At 58.7% G+C, this 16,012-nt stretch overlaps 1 long non-coding RNA gene across 24 annotated transcripts in view; it reads right to left on the reverse strand.

The window, feature by feature from the left end:
• Positions 1 to 11,335: 11,335 nt before the first annotated feature.
• The window catches only part of LOC108175821 (uncharacterized), a 265,995-nt gene continuing 261,318 nt past the window's right edge, over positions 11,336 to 16,012 (reverse strand). For 22 of the 24 annotated variants that reach the window (XR_011383724.1, XR_011383728.1, XR_011383727.1 and 19 more), the window contains 2 exons: positions 15,765 to 15,804; positions 11,336 to 11,839 (listed from right to left, as the gene is read on the reverse strand). This is a non-coding gene — a long non-coding RNA (uncharacterized lncRNA). Of the gene's footprint in view, positions 11,840 to 14,557; positions 14,713 to 14,751; positions 15,034 to 15,764; positions 15,805 to 16,012 lie in introns of those variants that run through there. The other 2 variants (XR_007911374.2, XR_007911376.2) reach the window with 2 other exon arrangements.

Below are 16,012 nucleotides of genomic sequence, written 5' to 3' on the forward strand. Positions count from 1 at the left end.
GCCCAGCCTGCTGCAACCGAGGCCGCCCGCAGGGACCCCACGCACACGCGCGGGAGCCCCCGTGGACCGCCCCGGTCCTCTCACACGGAGCCCGGCCGCTGCCCCCACCGGGGTCCGGGGAGGGGTCGGCGTCCGGGCGCGGGGCCCCTAGGGTCCCCGCACATCCCGGGAGCCCGGAGATGGAGTGCACGGCCCCAGTTCGAGTTCAATCTCCAGCAAACCGTGCGATGCTCAGTTTCTGGCATGACCGGAACGATCCTGCAGACACTGCCGGGCTCCTGGAACTGCTCCCGGGCGTTGTGACCGCGGCCCGGCCCTCTCCAGACTCCGAGCTCCGGAAGGAAAAAGAATAGAAGCTCCCGCCGCCAGTGGGCGACCGAGAGCCGCGCCGAGGTCGGTGGTGCCGACGCGGACCGCGCCCGGCCCGGACCCACGCGCCCTCCGCCCAGTGACTCTGGGTCCGGGGTCGCCGAAGCTCCCTGCGTCTCTGCCTTTCTAATAAGAGCAGCTCTTGAGCTTCATTAAAAGGAAAACCTTGAGAAAGTTACCCAGCAATAAAAAGTCATAAGCGTCCTAACCAGCAAAGAAAATCTTTGGTTTTAAAAACAATTTTTTTTAAAGATTTATTTGAAAGGCGGAGTTGAGCGAGAGGGGCGGAGACCGAGACGTCCCGTCTGCTGGTTCATTCCGCAGATGGCCACAACTCTGCAGAAGCCAGGAGCCAGAAGCTTCTTCCTGGTCTCCCATGCAGGTGCAGGGTCCCAAGCACTTGGGCCATCTTCCACTGCTTTCCCAGGCCATAGCAGGGAGCTGGATCGGAAGAGGAGCAGCCGGGCGCTGATCCAGTGCTCACAGGGATGCAGGTGTCACTGTCGGTCCCTTCAGCCATGGCTTTATTGGCGCACTCACGCAGAACCAGGGCCCGGGGCCTGGCTCAGCTCTGAGCACGCGCTGGGTGGTGGAGAGGAGGGTTTGGGGGGCGGTGTCTGGGCTTCTCCCCTGCACGGGGACCCGCGGTTCCCCCTTAAATGCCGGGGGCTGCTGAGCCCAGGACGGTCAAAGCCGGGGACCTTTGTCCCTGCCATCTCTGCGCGACGACAGCGCACGCGCTCCCCTTCCCTGGACACAGCTCTCGCCGCGCAGAGCCAGAACCCGAGGGCTGTGGGAGGAGTCCCGGCTCCAGCCAATGCTTCCGTCTCTGACTCCTCGGTTCCCGCCTTCCGCGGCCCTGACGCCCGTGATTCCTGGTCTAAAACTCACCGCATCGCGCTCCGGCCTCCGTCTGTGGGCGGGTCCGACACGGTCCTCGCGGCCACAGCCGCTCAGTGACGCGTGGGTGCGCGTCCCCTGGCGTCAGCGCTGGCTGTTCCTTTGCTTCCCGGCTGCAGCCCAGGAGCCTGCTGAGAACCCAGGAGACCCGAGGCAGGCGCTCTGGCCACGGCGGCCTGACTGCAAGTGCGCTTGTTTCAATGATGCTAAACATTAGAAGGGAACCAAGGGTTGCTCAGAAGTTACAGCGTAGACAATTCCCGAATGATAGCATGCAGGTACTTTGCAATAAAATGGGAAACTTGGTGAAGGTACCGCAAAGCATTCCTAGAAAAAAAAGTAGAAAGAAGCCTATTTGGGTGCACAAAATATGGAATGCATACGTGGTTGTTTATAACATGCATTTCCATGATCTGTTTGAAGACCCCCGTATTTATAAATTGCACCTAGAAAAGCTTTGCAAGGAAACGTTGTCACAGCCCCTGTGACGCCCCCTATGTGGAGGTGATGCTTACGGAGGCCAGGAGGGGTCCAGGGAAGCACCAGGTTATGACAGGAGAGGGGAGCACAGGCAGGCGCCCCAGCTGCACAGGGAGCCCCACGTGACAGCAAAAGGCAGGCGAGGGAGACAGAAGGGAGGAAGGCACAGGGCTCTGGTTCTCTGGAGAGGAGGAGCAGGGCTCCCCAGGGACACTCAGACCCCAGAGCAGGGCACTGAGATACAGCACACGGGGACACGGGGCTCCCCAGGGACACTCAGACCCCAGAGCAGGGACTGAGATACAGCACACGGGGACACGGGGCTCCCCAGGGACACTCAGACCTCAGAGCAGGCACTGAGTCAGATACAGCACACGGGGACATGGGCTCCCCAGGGACACTCAGACCCCAGAGCAGGGACTGAGATACAGCACACGGGGACACGGGGCTCCCCAGGGACACTCAGACCTCAGAGCAGGCACTGAGTCAGATACAGCACACGGGGACACGGGGCTCCCCAGGGACACTCAGACCCCAGAGCAGGGACTGAGACACAGCACACGGTGACCCGGGGCTCCCCAGGGACACTCAGACCCCAGAGCAGGGACTGAGATACAGCACACGGGGACACGGGGCTCCCCAGGGACACTCAGACCTCAGAGCAGGCACTGAGTCAGATACAGCACACGGGGACACGGGCTCCCCAGGGACACTCAGACCCCAGAGCAGGGACTGAGATACAGCACACGGGGACACGGGGCTCCCCAGGGACACTCAGACCCCAGAGCAGGGCACTGAGACACAGCACACGGGGACACGGGCTCCCCAGTGACACTCAGACCTCAGAGCAGGGCACTGAGACACAGCACACGGGGACATGGGGCTCCCCAGGGACACTCAGACCCCAGAGCAGGCACTGAGACACAGCACACGGGGACACGGGCTCCCCAGGGACACTCAGACCTCAGAGCAGGGCACTGAGTCAGATACAGCACACGGGGACACGGGGCTCCCCAGGGACACTCAGACCCCAGAGCAGGGCACTGAGACACAGCACACGGGGACACGGGCTCCCCAGGGACACTCAGACCCCAGAGCAGGGACTGAGACACAGCACACGGGGACACGGGCTCCCCAGGGACACTCAGACCCCAGAGCAGGGACTGGGTCAGATAGAGCACACGGGGACACGGGGCTCCCCAGGGACACTCAGACCCCAGAGCAGGGCACTGAGATACAGCACACGGGGACACGGGCTCCCCAGGGACACTCAGACCCCAGAGCAGGGCACTGAGATACAGCACACGGGGACACGGGGCTCCCCAGGGACACTCAGACCCCAGAGCAGGCACTGAGACACAGCACACGGGGACACGGGCTCCCCAGGGACACTCAGACCCCAGAGCAGGGCACTGAGATACAGCACACGGGGACACGGGCTCCCCAGGGACACTCAGACCTCAGAGCAGGGACTGAGACACAGCACACGGGGACACGGGCTCCCCAGGGACACTCAGACCCCAGAGCAGGGCACTGAGATACAGCACACGGGGACACGGGCTCCCCAGGGACACTCAGACCCCAGAGCAGGGCACTGAGACACAGCACACGGGGACACGGGGCTCCCCAGGGACACTCAGACCTCAGAGCAGGGCACTGGGTCAGATACAGCACACAGGGACGGTGACCGTGACAGTGACGGTGACTGCTGAGAATGCAGCCATGAAGCTCCTTGCCGTCGTCACCAGGAGCAAGCCCACAAGCTGCTGGGTTTCTCCGTGCAACTGTTGGCTGTGAAATCCCCACTGAGGTTTCCTCTCGGACTCGTTTATTTGTGGCGTGTGTTGCGTAGCCTTTCAGTGTGTGTGAATTTTCAGAACACCCTTCAGTCCAGGTTCCCACACTGGGCAGGGACCCAAACACCTGAGCCATCCCTGCCGCATCCAAGAGTCCATGTTGGTAGGAAATGGGGAGGAGGCAGAGTCTGGGTGAACCCAGAGACTCTGACGTGGCGCGGGCTTCTTAACCCGAGACTTAGCTGTGAGCTGAATGCCGGCCCCTGGGCCTGGGATGCCTGCACATTGCCGGGAGGTGGGCTTTAGTGTTCGCTGCACCTGCAGTGCCTGAAGCTCCAGTTCCTGCCCCCCCTGGCTGAATCGCTGCCCCAGATCTCCGGGTCTCCTCGGCACGTCCCACGCAGCCCCCTCGCTGCTCCCTCAGCCCTGTTTTCTGTTGTTACACCACAGCCCCGTGGTTCTGGGTACGAGGTGGGGGAAGGAGATGCTAGCGTCTCCTGAGTGGATGCCCACGGTCTGTCCACTGAGTCCCTGGACGCTCCCCCAGAGTCATCACTTTGTGCTTTTCTTCTCAGACGGCAAAGCCAGATGGGAACGGAGCTGTCCAGAGCCCCGTCCAGGTCACGCAAGGCTCTGCAGTTTCCCAGGGGGCCGTGACTTGGTGAGAGGATCACCTGGGCGTAGTCAACCTGGCTGCCCCCCTCCCCGCCCAGTATCTACAGATGGGCGTTTTCCCTCTACCTGGACCCAGGTTTTCCTCTGCCCTTCACCATGGCGTTAACCCTATGAGAATACGGCGGCCATCTTAGACTGCAATGTCAGGGTTTTCGCTCTGCAGCTAGCGCACACACAGCCCTGGCGATCCACCCACATTCCCATTTGGATATTCCCACAGGGACAGGTTCCACCGTCTCCCGCCCTAGCGGGTTTCAGCTGTGGTCCTCGGCGTTTGCCTGCTGGGGGCAGAAGTTGCAGGGGGTCCCTTCCGGTTTGTTCAGCTTTGTGATTGTGAGCGTAATAGTGAAGACATTCACCCTCTTACTATGTCCGAGTGAGACCTGGAACGCTGACTGCTTTTTATTTCGTGGACACAGAAATGAGTTTCCCCTAAAGCCACCTGTTCCCCGTGCAATGGCAGGATTTGATTGTGTCCACTGGATGTGCAGGCCTCACCGAGAAGTTAAGAAGCACTTTGTCACCAAAGGAAATGGAACCCCTCCACCAGCCCACTTCCATCCGCTTCAGCCCCAGGCCCTGGCAACCAGGAAGCGGCTTCCTGGCGTCCTCACTCCACCCCAGAATGGACAGTGTACACGCGGTCTGCACGTACAAGGGAGGCTATGAAGACACAAGCATGAGTTGAGTTTTTATTCAGAATTCAACACGGATGGACACAGTCAGACACGCTACTGAAACACGGCAGACACGGAAAGTTGGTGAGCATTTCCTTCCAACACAACATCTACAACATCTACAGCCGACAAATTCAAAGGGAGGGGAGGTAGCGACTGCCCCGGGCTGGAGGGAGAGGGAGGTTTGTGCTGTAGTTCAGCGCTTGTGTTGGGTGTAATGCACACTGTGGGTGCACGTGGTGGTGATGGACACGGGGTACTGTCTTTGTAATTAATGTCCCTGAAATCTACTCACAAATCACAGAACAGTCAATGTGACATATACACACTGTAACAGTTAAACGGTGCCCGATGGCATTGATGGTAAACGTGGTAGCAGTTTATGTAGACCCACGCGAGCTGAGCGGTCTGGGGACGGGAACCCTGCCCGCAGCGTGGCCAGCAGCAGGGAGAGACGCCCTTGTGTGTTGCACAGTGCACAGAGCGTTCACCAGCCCCTACGCTGGCTCCTTCCTCCTGCCTGGCTGTCCTGAGCAAGACGGCCAGGACTGTTTCTCCTCTCTTCCCTGATCCTCTCCTGGGGCCTCTGGAATACACCGAGGAGGACGGCCCGGCAGTGGCCGAGTCTGGGGCTCTTCACCGACCACCTCCACGCAATCTCGTCCCATGTCCGCAGCATAAAGGCTGCCTGTCTGACTCTTCCACAAGGCCGATCCACGGACCGTTACCCTGTGAGCTCCTGGCTGTCCCCAAGGACCTGGTGGAAGGGATCCCCAGGGCCAGGCCAGGGGAGGAGGCCACACCTCTTATGCTGTTTGTTTTCAGCCACCCTTCTTCACAAATGGCAGTATGCACGTGCCTATTTCAGGTGGCCTAAGCCTTTTCCTGGGGAGGGGGACTCAAGTGCACATGCATTATGTACTGAGACCAGACGCCAGATACTAACAGGACATGGCAGCGTCAGTTATCTACGCGCTACGGAGCCTTTTCCTCAGTCTTCACTCCGGGAAACGAATCTGCTATCTGCCGAGCAACGTGGGCAGTGACGCTGTCTGTGAGCAGCTCACACCTGGATGCAGGCGCCACCTGCACTTCACCCCGGGACCACGGCCTCAGCCTCCGTGCCCGGCTCGGTTTCTAAAGTCACCGAGAGAAGAAAGACCTGCACAAGTGCGACCTGGATTTCCCATCAATCCCCTTCCTGATCCCAGGTGGACGCAAGAGCAAGTGAAAACCATACATACTCTGGACCCTCCACGGCCGAAGAACAACCAACGTCCGAGAGGGGGTTCACTGCTGCTCCCTCTGAAGAGAGCAGGATTCCCGAGGCCTCTGCACACGAGGGCTGGGGGGTGGGGAGAGAAGTGGAGAGGGCAGCAAAGAACCGCGGGTGCAGCTGTGTCACGCCGATGGGGGCGGGGGAGCAGGTGCGCCGGCGTTGGGAGGGTTCTGTGTGAGTCCATGCACAGTGACTGTGCAATTGTTTGAAAAAATGTATTTTCCAGAAAAGATTCCCCAGTGCCTAGTGCCACTTTCAACTCTAAAAATACACTCCGTCAGCCCCATCCATGTGTACATGTACATAATTCTACCCTCTCCTCCCGTCTGAAAAGTCACCATTCCACTCCTTAGAGGAAAAGGACACAGGCAGACACATAGCTCTTGCTTCTTCCTGTTCCACAATTGCCCACCAGAGCCAGGGCCTGGCCGGGCCAAAGTGGGCACCATGAACCAGTCTGCCCAGCCATGGGTGTGGCGGGGACCCACGTATAGGAGCCATCACTGCCGGCCAGGGTGTGCATTAGCAGGAACCTGGGATTGGAAGTGGAGCTGGGACCAGTGCAGCGGGAACCCTGCAGTGGTAGCGGCAGGGCGGGGGCTCAGGCACAGGCGAGGGTCAGCCCAGAACCGGGGGCTGAACCCGCAGTCCACCTGTCCTTGCCCCTCGTTTTTATGGCCAAGGGCATCTTTTATTTATTTATTCATTTATTTATTTTCATTTTAGTTGAGAGAGAGAGAGAGACGCCTCCTACCTACTTGTTCACTTCCCAAATGACTGTAACAGGTAGGGCCAGGGCGGTGAATCCAGCTCTCCTTGGATTCTAGCTGTTCCCTCCCCAAACAGCCATGAAGCCTGGAGCCAGGGAAAAGAATCCAGGTGTCGCACCTGAGTGGCACGTGCCCGGACAGTGAAGCCATCACCTGCCTGCCCGTGTGTGCGTGAGCAGGAAGCTGGAAGGACTCCCAATCCAGGCACTCCAGGGTGGGACTCAGTTCTCTAGAGTAGCAACTTAGCCCACTATACTACAACGCCGGCCCCTCCTTCTCTGTCTTGATGATACAGTAGGAGAGTTCCCGTCAACCAGAGTCTCCCTGCTCCTTTCTTGCTCTGGTATTCACAGACCTGCCTCTCCTGGAAGTGTGTCCTGCCTGCACTGCAGCAAATCCCACAGCCGTGGGTGCCGCTGCAGCAGCACCCTCGGAATTCAGTCCACGAGACTGGTGTGTGGTCTGGTGTTGACTGCTGTCTATGCCCATTTTCACTGCTATCAGAAATTCCTGACGACCCAGTAACTGTTAGGAACAGAAATCAACTTCTCACCATTCTGAAGGCTGGAGAGCCTGAGTCCAAGGCCCAGGGCGTGTGGTCCCGGGGGCCTCTTGCCGCATCCTCAACTCGAGCAGCAGGAGACAGAAGGGCGGGGCTGACAGGACGCCCACCAGGGCACCTGCGGGAGCCACGCCTTCCTGCAGCGAGTTCTGGGCGGTGGGGAGCAGCGGGCTCCTTCCTCTGCGTCCAGGGCTTGGGGCAGCTCCTCTGTGCTCTGTCCTGTCTCCTCTGGGGTCACAAGGTCCTCCCGTGGTGGGGGACGCTGAAGAACACTTCCTCTGGGGTGAAGGGAGAGGCCCCAGCCTCTCAGAGAAGTTGGGGGCAAGCACAACCCCGAGTTCTTCCAATCTCCCCCACGTCTGGTTCCTGGCATTGGCGTCCACTTGGAGCCCCACGTCCAGCTCCCCCTGGAGACCCCGTGGCCGGGCAGGGAGCCCAGAGGACATCTGTGCAGGCGCGGCTGGGCTTGCAGCACACAGCGGCCTCACGGCTCCATGACCTCCCCTCCTGGGACGGTCCAGGGTCAGCACAGCGTCTCTGGGCATCAGGGCCAGGTCCCTGCTTCTCCATCACTGCTCTGGCCATCCAGAGCTTCCCTGTTGCCCCCACTCCACGCATGCCCAGATGAGATCTCTCCTATCCCCAGGCCACAGGTGCCCTGCCCTCCCAGTCCACCTGCTCAGTGAACACTCTAGTGAGTGCCCTTGATCTGCACAAGCCCCCTGCTGTGGAAGCCCTGACACTTCATCGAGGAAGGAAACACGAGAGAATCAAGACGGCTTCCCACACAGAGTCAGGGAGACGGAGGATGACACGGGAGTCCCTTCCTAGCCGCAGGGATGCAATTGGAGGGGTGGAGGAATACGTGTGAGTGCAGGGACCATGCACTCATTTCAAGGTGAAGCACCAGGCGCGGGGAGAGGGGTGTAGAGGTGAGGACGCGAGAGGGTCGTGAGGTTGGGCTACGTCATCCGATGAGCAGCGGGGCCTGAGCCTGCACCTCAAGTCCACCCTGCCCTCCCTCTCACTCCCAGGGCGCCCCGCCACAGCCACTGCTCCTGCACGCAGAAGGCGACATGGCAATGAGAAGACAGGAGGAAGTGGAGGTTTGCAGGGAGCTGGATTCCTCCTGACCCGCCTTCCTCCTCCTCCTCCGCCCCTGTCCTTGCCCCTCCTCACTCCCTTTCCCACAGGTGACGACTCTCGTGCTGACGGCAGTGGACACACTTGCACCCGGATGCTGGTGCGGTCTCTCTGCAGCCCCCTCTCCCACGTCATCAGCTGCGCCCTCACTCCTGACCCCCAGGCTGCACTGTGACGTCACGCTGAGCAACCCGACTGCCCGTGCCAGAGCTGCAGCAGGAGCAGGTGAGCCGGGCCCCACCGAGCCCGGGAGCGAGGCCCAGGGAAGGGTGATGCTGGCCTTGGCTTCTCCTGCCCTGCAGTGTTTGGGGCGTGCAGAAGTGCTCTGCTGGGGCTGAAATATACTTCAGTGTCTCCAACACAACAAAACTATTTTCCAACAGAACGGGGAGAGAAAACCAAAGAGCTCGGGCGAGTTTTCCACAGTCAGCACGCAGCTCCAGGAGGGGTCCCTTGGGGTCAGCCGGGGCGGCAGGGCCAGCACTCCGCCCTCTGTCCTCAACCTCCTGCTCCTCCGAGGGCCCAGGGGACCTCGATTTCTCCCCCAGGGCCCAGAGACCTCCCCTTTCCTGGGCTTCAGGTTCACTGCCGAGGGGGCCGGGCCCCTGAGGGCTGCCCAGGCGAGTGCCTAGGGGGACTCCCTCGTGCAGGACGGCTCTCTCCCCTCTGCTGGTGGACAGTACTGTCAGCAGAAGGAAGCGGCCAGGCCCCAGGGACCTGTGGCCCTGAGCACTGGAAGGTCGGGGTCCAGTCACTTCCAGGGCCGCAGGGGCCTCCCAGTCCGCACACCGAGCCCAGTGAAGCCCTCCTGCCTCCTCTGTGCCCTGCCTGGTGATCCCTGCTCTGTATCTAGGGACGGATCCCTTTCATTCCTTGGAAGTCTGCAATGTGGAGTCCGAGTCTCAGAGGAACCGGAGCTTCCCAAGCCATCGGAAGCTTGAACAACACAGGAGGAGACGCAGAGCAGCCACGTCGCCCCTCACAGCGCCCCTCTGTGCGCAGCAGCCCTCCATCAAGTACCCTCACTCCCGCCGCTGAGCTCCCGGTGACCGGGATCCAGCCCTGTCCAGGTACTTCAGAGCCATGCTGCACACCGAGAGTCTCCTTTCAGTGTGCCGTGGTGGAGTCTTCTCTGGAGTCGGTCACCCAGCACTAGCTGCTTTTCTCGCATGAAACTCACCAGGGGACAGCGTCCTCCCGCGAGCACCACCTGACCGCCCCCTCACTGAAGCCTACCTGGGGCAGGGGTGGGACGCCCACACCCACATCTGAGGGCCTGGTTCCAGGCAACCAGGGGGGAGGGAGGTAGCGAGGGGAGGAGCCGAGGTTAGCCAGCCCCAGCCAACTCCCGTGGCACTGTGGGCCACTACTGGGCAGCTCAGCCAACACACGCAGCAGTGCCGGCCACCACCTGCCAGCTCTGGCCCAACCCATCATGGGACGGCCCCGGGGGGGGGACTCGCCAGGTGACAGCAGCTGCAGCTGACCCCGCCTGACAGCCCGGCCCAGCTGGCACCCCAGAGCTCCCCTTCTGCACAGCACCCACCCCGCCTCCCACGCGCCACCAACCCACCAGCTTCCAAATACCAAGAGCCAGCAAGTTCCTCAGTGCAGCCAACGTTCCCCCAGCGCCAGCTGGAATGTGCAATACGGCTGCAGGGCGGCCCCGCGATGACCTCCGGTCATGGGCACGCCACCCTACTGAGTTACCACGGCCAGCACTCCCACTCCCATCCCCTCTGGTGCCTGACAACCGGTATTTTCAAATTCAGTTAAGTCCTGCCCCAGACGCCACCTCCCACATCCACCAATCACGTGAAAGCAGGGCCTGAGCCTCGCGGGGGGTTTCTGCAGTGCTGAAGTCTTTTTTCTATTCTGTCTCTCTCTCTCTCTCCCCCTCCCTCTCTCTCTCTCCCTCCCCCCTTCCTCTCTCTCTCCCTCCCCCCTTCCTCTCTCTCTCTCTCTCTCGCTGGCCTGGCTTAGCTCTTAAACGTGCACTTTTCCTGTGCTTTCCATAAATCCTGCTTTCCTATGCATCTTTGTCTCTGTGTGGAGGGAAGACTCTGGAAGAACCCCAGCCCGGGACCCCGACGCAAACAGTCTGAGTCCAAGGTTCTCTGCTTCCAGTCCAGCGTCCTGCTAATGCGCACCTTTCTAGGTCACTTCTTTCCGTCTAGATGCCCAGAGGAGTTTTCTCAAAACCCAGCAGTCTAAAGTACATTTCCACTGACGGAAAAAACTGAATTATTTTCAGCATTACCTTTGTTTCCCCATTTTGGTTTTCCCCCCAGAATTTCATTTATACCTCAGATTTACTCTGGTTGTCTTCGTATGTAACTATTTCTCTCAAATAGTACAGAAACAGGGCCAGTGCTGTGCTGTAGCAGGTGAAGCCGCCGACTGCAGTGCTGGCATCCCATGTGGGCGCCGGTTCGAGTCCCGGCTGCTCCACTTCCAATCCAGCTCCCTGCTTTGGCCTGGGAAAGCAGTGGAAGATGCCTAAGACCTTGGGCCCCTGCACCCAGGTGGGAGACCTGGATGAAGCTCCAGGCTCCTGGCTTCAGATTGGTGCAGCTCCGGCCGCTGCGGCCAACTGGGGAGTGAACCAGCAGTTGGAAGCCCTCTTTCTCTGTGCCTCTCCTCTGTGTAACTCTTTCAAATAAATAAATAAATAAATCTTTAAAAATAGTACGGAATCTGTGCTCAGTTTCTATTCTTAGTGGTCTCCAGGGCTGCACATGCGCACTCCTGGCCTCCTGACCGGGACGCTCTGCCGCTCGCTCGCCATGGGCTCCCTCTGCTGGGCGGCTGCGGGATCACAGCTGCATCTGAAACATCCCTGCATCGCTTCTCAGCAAGACAAGTTACTCACACAGGCCCTTCCCGCCGCCGACGCTCCGCACCAGGGACAGGTGACCTGTGGCAGGAGGCCAGCACAGGTCGGAAGGACGCATGGATGGCGTGGTGCGGCCCGGGACTTCAGAAACGCAGGCAGGGCGGCAGCGGAGGCACCGGTCTGGGCTCCCAGTGCACATGTGCATGACCCGGACAGTCTGGAAGCAGCAGGTCCACGCGTGAACGCAGCAGCTAAGGCCTCGTGAGAGCCGGAGAACTCCCCGTGGGCGCCCTCCAGGGCCCGAGCGGGACTCAGGCTGCTCTGTCCGTCGCAGGAGCCTTCCCTGTGGGATCTGCACAAACAGAAAACGTCCAACCTGAGTGTGTGCCCGGACACAACCGGCATTCAGACAGTTGGTCAGTAAACTAATGCAAAGCGACAATGTGCACAGAGCCACTGCCAGGACGTCTGGGAGGTCTCTGGCTGAAAGCTGCAGCAGTGTTCCAGAGGAAATACCCACACGCTCACAAACAGTAAATTCTGTGGGAACCACTGCCTCTGGGAGAGAACAATGTTTTACAAAAGCCTGCGTGTGAGGAGCCAGGTAATGGGACGACAAGTCTAGGATGAGTATTTCCGTGACTGGCTGAGTAAAGGCATCTGACTCGTGTGCCAGAAGCCAAGGTCACTTCTAAACCGTGGCCTCCATGGTGGCGGCAGTGTCCGAGAGAGCACCAGCGTCACAGCAGGGATTCCCATTTTCTTAAATTCACAGGACGAGGGCGCAGCAGGAAGCCCGCGCTGCCTGTTCCACAGTCACACCGACTGACACTGCAGCTACTGCCCCAACGCTCTGAAGTCCAGAGTCGGCAGCGGCTGAAGCACCAGGCACGCCCCGGAGCAGTCGCCCTCACACGGGGCGAGAAGAGCAGCTTCCGTGCATCACCCCCGCGCCCATCGGGGTTAGCCACCACAGACAAGGCCGCCTTCGCCCCCGGCTCCGCAGGAGGGAGCGTGCGGCTGCGCAGTGCCCTGGCCACCTGGCCTCTGACCTGCTCACGCCGCCCTCCTGGGGTCAGGTCTGGGCTGGCTCTTCCCGCACAGTGGGCAGCCCGCAGAGCCTGACTCAGGGGCCAGCAGGGACAAGGGGAGGGTCAAGGCCTGCCCTCAGAGCCAGGGCCGATTCTGGCTATTTCAGTGAGGTTCAGGACTGAGGTCTCCCCTGTGCAATGGGGAGGGAGCAGTGGTGGGCACTTGCGCCCGGCCTCCCGGAGCGCCCCTGGGCTGAGCCTCTGTCTCGCCTCCAGCTGATCGTGCTGGGTTCTATGGACATTCCCCGAGAAGACTGTGTGGAGGAGGGTGTGGGGCTGCTCTCCCAGTGCCCAGTGAGCACACCGGCGAGGAACACGGGCCGTAAAATGCACGGCAAATCCCAGTAACGGCCCCAGGAGAGGGGACAGCTGCAAACTGCTGAAGGAACGCCAGAAAGTCACTTGAGTGGAGGCTCAGTGAGTCACACAGGCAGGCACAGGCCAGCAGATAAAGTCAGGGAACAGCACACGGACACGATCAGAACTCCCTGACGTAAGTGATGAAGAAGGACCACACCGAACTACTGCACACGAGGAATCCAATATTCACTCTTAGAAAATCTCCTGGGCTGGTGGCGTGGTGCAGCGGGTTAAAGCTGCGGCCTGCAGCACCGGCATCCTATATGGGCGCCGGTTCAGGTCCCGGCTGCTCCACTTTCGATCCAGCTCTCTGCTATGGCCTGGGAAGGCAGCAGAAGATGGCCCAAGTCCTTGGGCCCCTGCACACACATGGGAGACCCGGAGGAGGCTCCTGGCTCCGGATCAGCTCATCTTTGGCTGTCACCGTCATTTGGGGAGTGAACCAGCGATGCACAAACCCACTCTCTCTCTCTCTCTCTCTCTGTGTATGTGTGTGTGTGTGTCTCTCTCTGGCTCTACCTCTCTCTGTAACTCTGTCTTTCAAATAAATAAAATAAATCTTTTTAAAAACTCTTCTAAGAATGTAAAAAAGTAAATAAACCTGGAGTGGTTCTTGGCCTAGCAGTTGAGACACAGGACAAGAGGCTCACATGCCATGCACTCGGGCCCGGCTTCCGTTCCCGCAGGCACTTGGAAGCAGCAGGTCACGGCTCCGGTAGCCGGGTCCCTGTCACTCCTGGACTGAGCCCCCAGCTCCTGACTTGGCCCCAGTCCACCCCGGCCCCTGCAGGCATCAGGGGACATAAACTGTGGAGGGCATGTGTTTTCTTCCCATCCTATCCCTCTCACTTGGTAAAACAAACAAACAAACAAACAAAACAAGTCTATTTAAAAAACTGCAAATGTATTTTCCCATGTGAGAATTACCAAAATAAAGATGAGAAAAACTAACAAATCCAGATTTACCTGAAATTAGTTTGAAGAATTAAATCATTTAGGAAAATTCTCCCACAAGAATCCCCGGGTATAAGACAATGTGTATTCTGATGTAACTAATCAGAAGTCCCTCTGTTGGTGTCATAGTCTATACAATACTCCTCACAGCTGTCCTGATGTCTGCGTGAACAAAAACATTCTTTTTTTTTTTTTTTTTTTTGACAGGCAGAGTGGACAGTGAGAGAGAAAGGTCTTCCTTTGCTGTTGGTTCACCCTCCAATGGCCGCCGTGGCCGGCGCACCGCGCCTATCTGAAGGCAGGAGCCAGGTGCTTCTCCTGGTCTCCCATGGGGTGCAGGGCCCAAGCACTTGGGCCATCCTCCACTGCACTCCCTGGCCACAGCAGAGAGCTGGCCTGGAAGAGGGGTAACCGGGACAGAATCTGGCACCCCGACCGGGACTAGAACCTGGTGTGCCGGCGCCGCAAGGTGGAGGATTAGCCTAGTGAGCCGCAGTGCCGGCCAACAACTGCTTTTAAAGATACTCACAGCCGCATGAGCCTTGACGGAAAAGCAAGCAGTTAACAACGACAGCAGCGGGGTGCTCGGGACTCCATTCCCCTTCAGCGCAGGCTCTGAGGGCAGCCGCCCACCCCGCCTCAGCACTGCAGGGGCCCAGGGACCACGGAGGGGGGGGGGGGGTCCTTTCCTGCTCTGGGTCTGCGGTCCCGGGCCTGTCAGGATTTTCCCACAACCATCCTGGATCCGCAGCAACTTCATGGTCTGACCCGATGTCCACCCATTACACCCCTCAAGGATGGATACTCTTGCAAAGTAAATCTGGTAAAACAAGAAGCGAGATAGTAAAGAACCGCCCACCTGAGAACATTCTGGAACACAGCGCTTCTCTGCTGCTAGTTCCCCCTCAGGCATCAGCGGCTCGGCCAGGAGCCGCAGGTTGCAACGAAAGGAACCCAGGGTGTGCTCTTCAGGGGGGTGCAGCCTGGGGAGCTGCCCGAGACACGCGCTCATGCGCACATGCGCAGGCACCGCGCAGCCAAGGGGCCCTGGGCACCACCTCCAGGCGCGGGCCCACCGGGCGGGAGGCTCACAATTGCGGACTTTCTGCCCGCCGCCCCCTGCTGGACGCCAGGTGAATCGCTGCAGACGGAGACCAAAAGAAGCAAAGACACTCAGTGTGCGGACGCCTGCGCTATGCGCTTTACATCTGCAGAGAGCAGCTGGAATGTCAATGTTACCAAAGGCCATTTACCGGACCACACAAAAATAGTCACAGGTCGAGCAAAATACTAACAAAAATGTCTCCAAAAAGCTACAAAAATCAAGGTAGCTTGTACGATCTGTAAACTGAGTATGAAACGTCTCTGCTTCTCTCCTCAGCACCATCTGTAGGGCGTCCCCGTATTTCTCCAGACCTGTTTCATAGACACTGGCACACCCGTGTACACCTAGAATTCCAGACCATCTTGGGGAACATGACTGCCCACATCACTGGGCCAGAGGCCAAAGGGTGGGCCTTCCCGAGGGGATGCGTGAGGTGTGACTAATGTAAGATTCCCCGCTGTTGGACTGTGGTAAGTCCCAACCCCTGGAGGAAGCTGTGGACACAAACCAGCCATGCACAAGGCCAAGAGCCAGTTTTACATCTATGGCTGCGGCCAGGCAAGGGCCCCTGTCAGCAAAAGTCCCTACAACCTCAGTAGGGCTGTGGCTCACCAATGGGAGGTTAAAGCTTGTATTATGTCTATAGCAAAAACAACAATCTGGGACAAATACTTACCTATATCCACACAGGGGAATGTTCTAAAGACATGTATTTAACTGTATAAATACTCATAAATGTCTATAAAATATAAATAAATTTCCTTTACCTGTATAGCTGTATCTTTGCATCTGGGTGGCTTCGATATCCTAAGAAAGAAGAAGTGTTACTGTCATTATTTCCAGAAATGTCTACTTACACACAAACGTGTATCAATATGTTTACTTACATAGACAAATACACATCACAAAACAATAGACAGAAATAAACCTACGACTCCCACATACACCACCTTATAGGAACAAAGTGTAGAGATACAGATGAATTAATTATGCGCACAATACAGAGACACTTAAT

This window comes from Oryctolagus cuniculus, chromosome 17 (assembly GCF_964237555.1).
Source record: "Oryctolagus cuniculus chromosome 17, mOryCun1.1, whole genome shotgun sequence".
NCBI lineage: Eukaryota > Metazoa > Chordata > Mammalia > Lagomorpha > Leporidae > Oryctolagus > Oryctolagus cuniculus.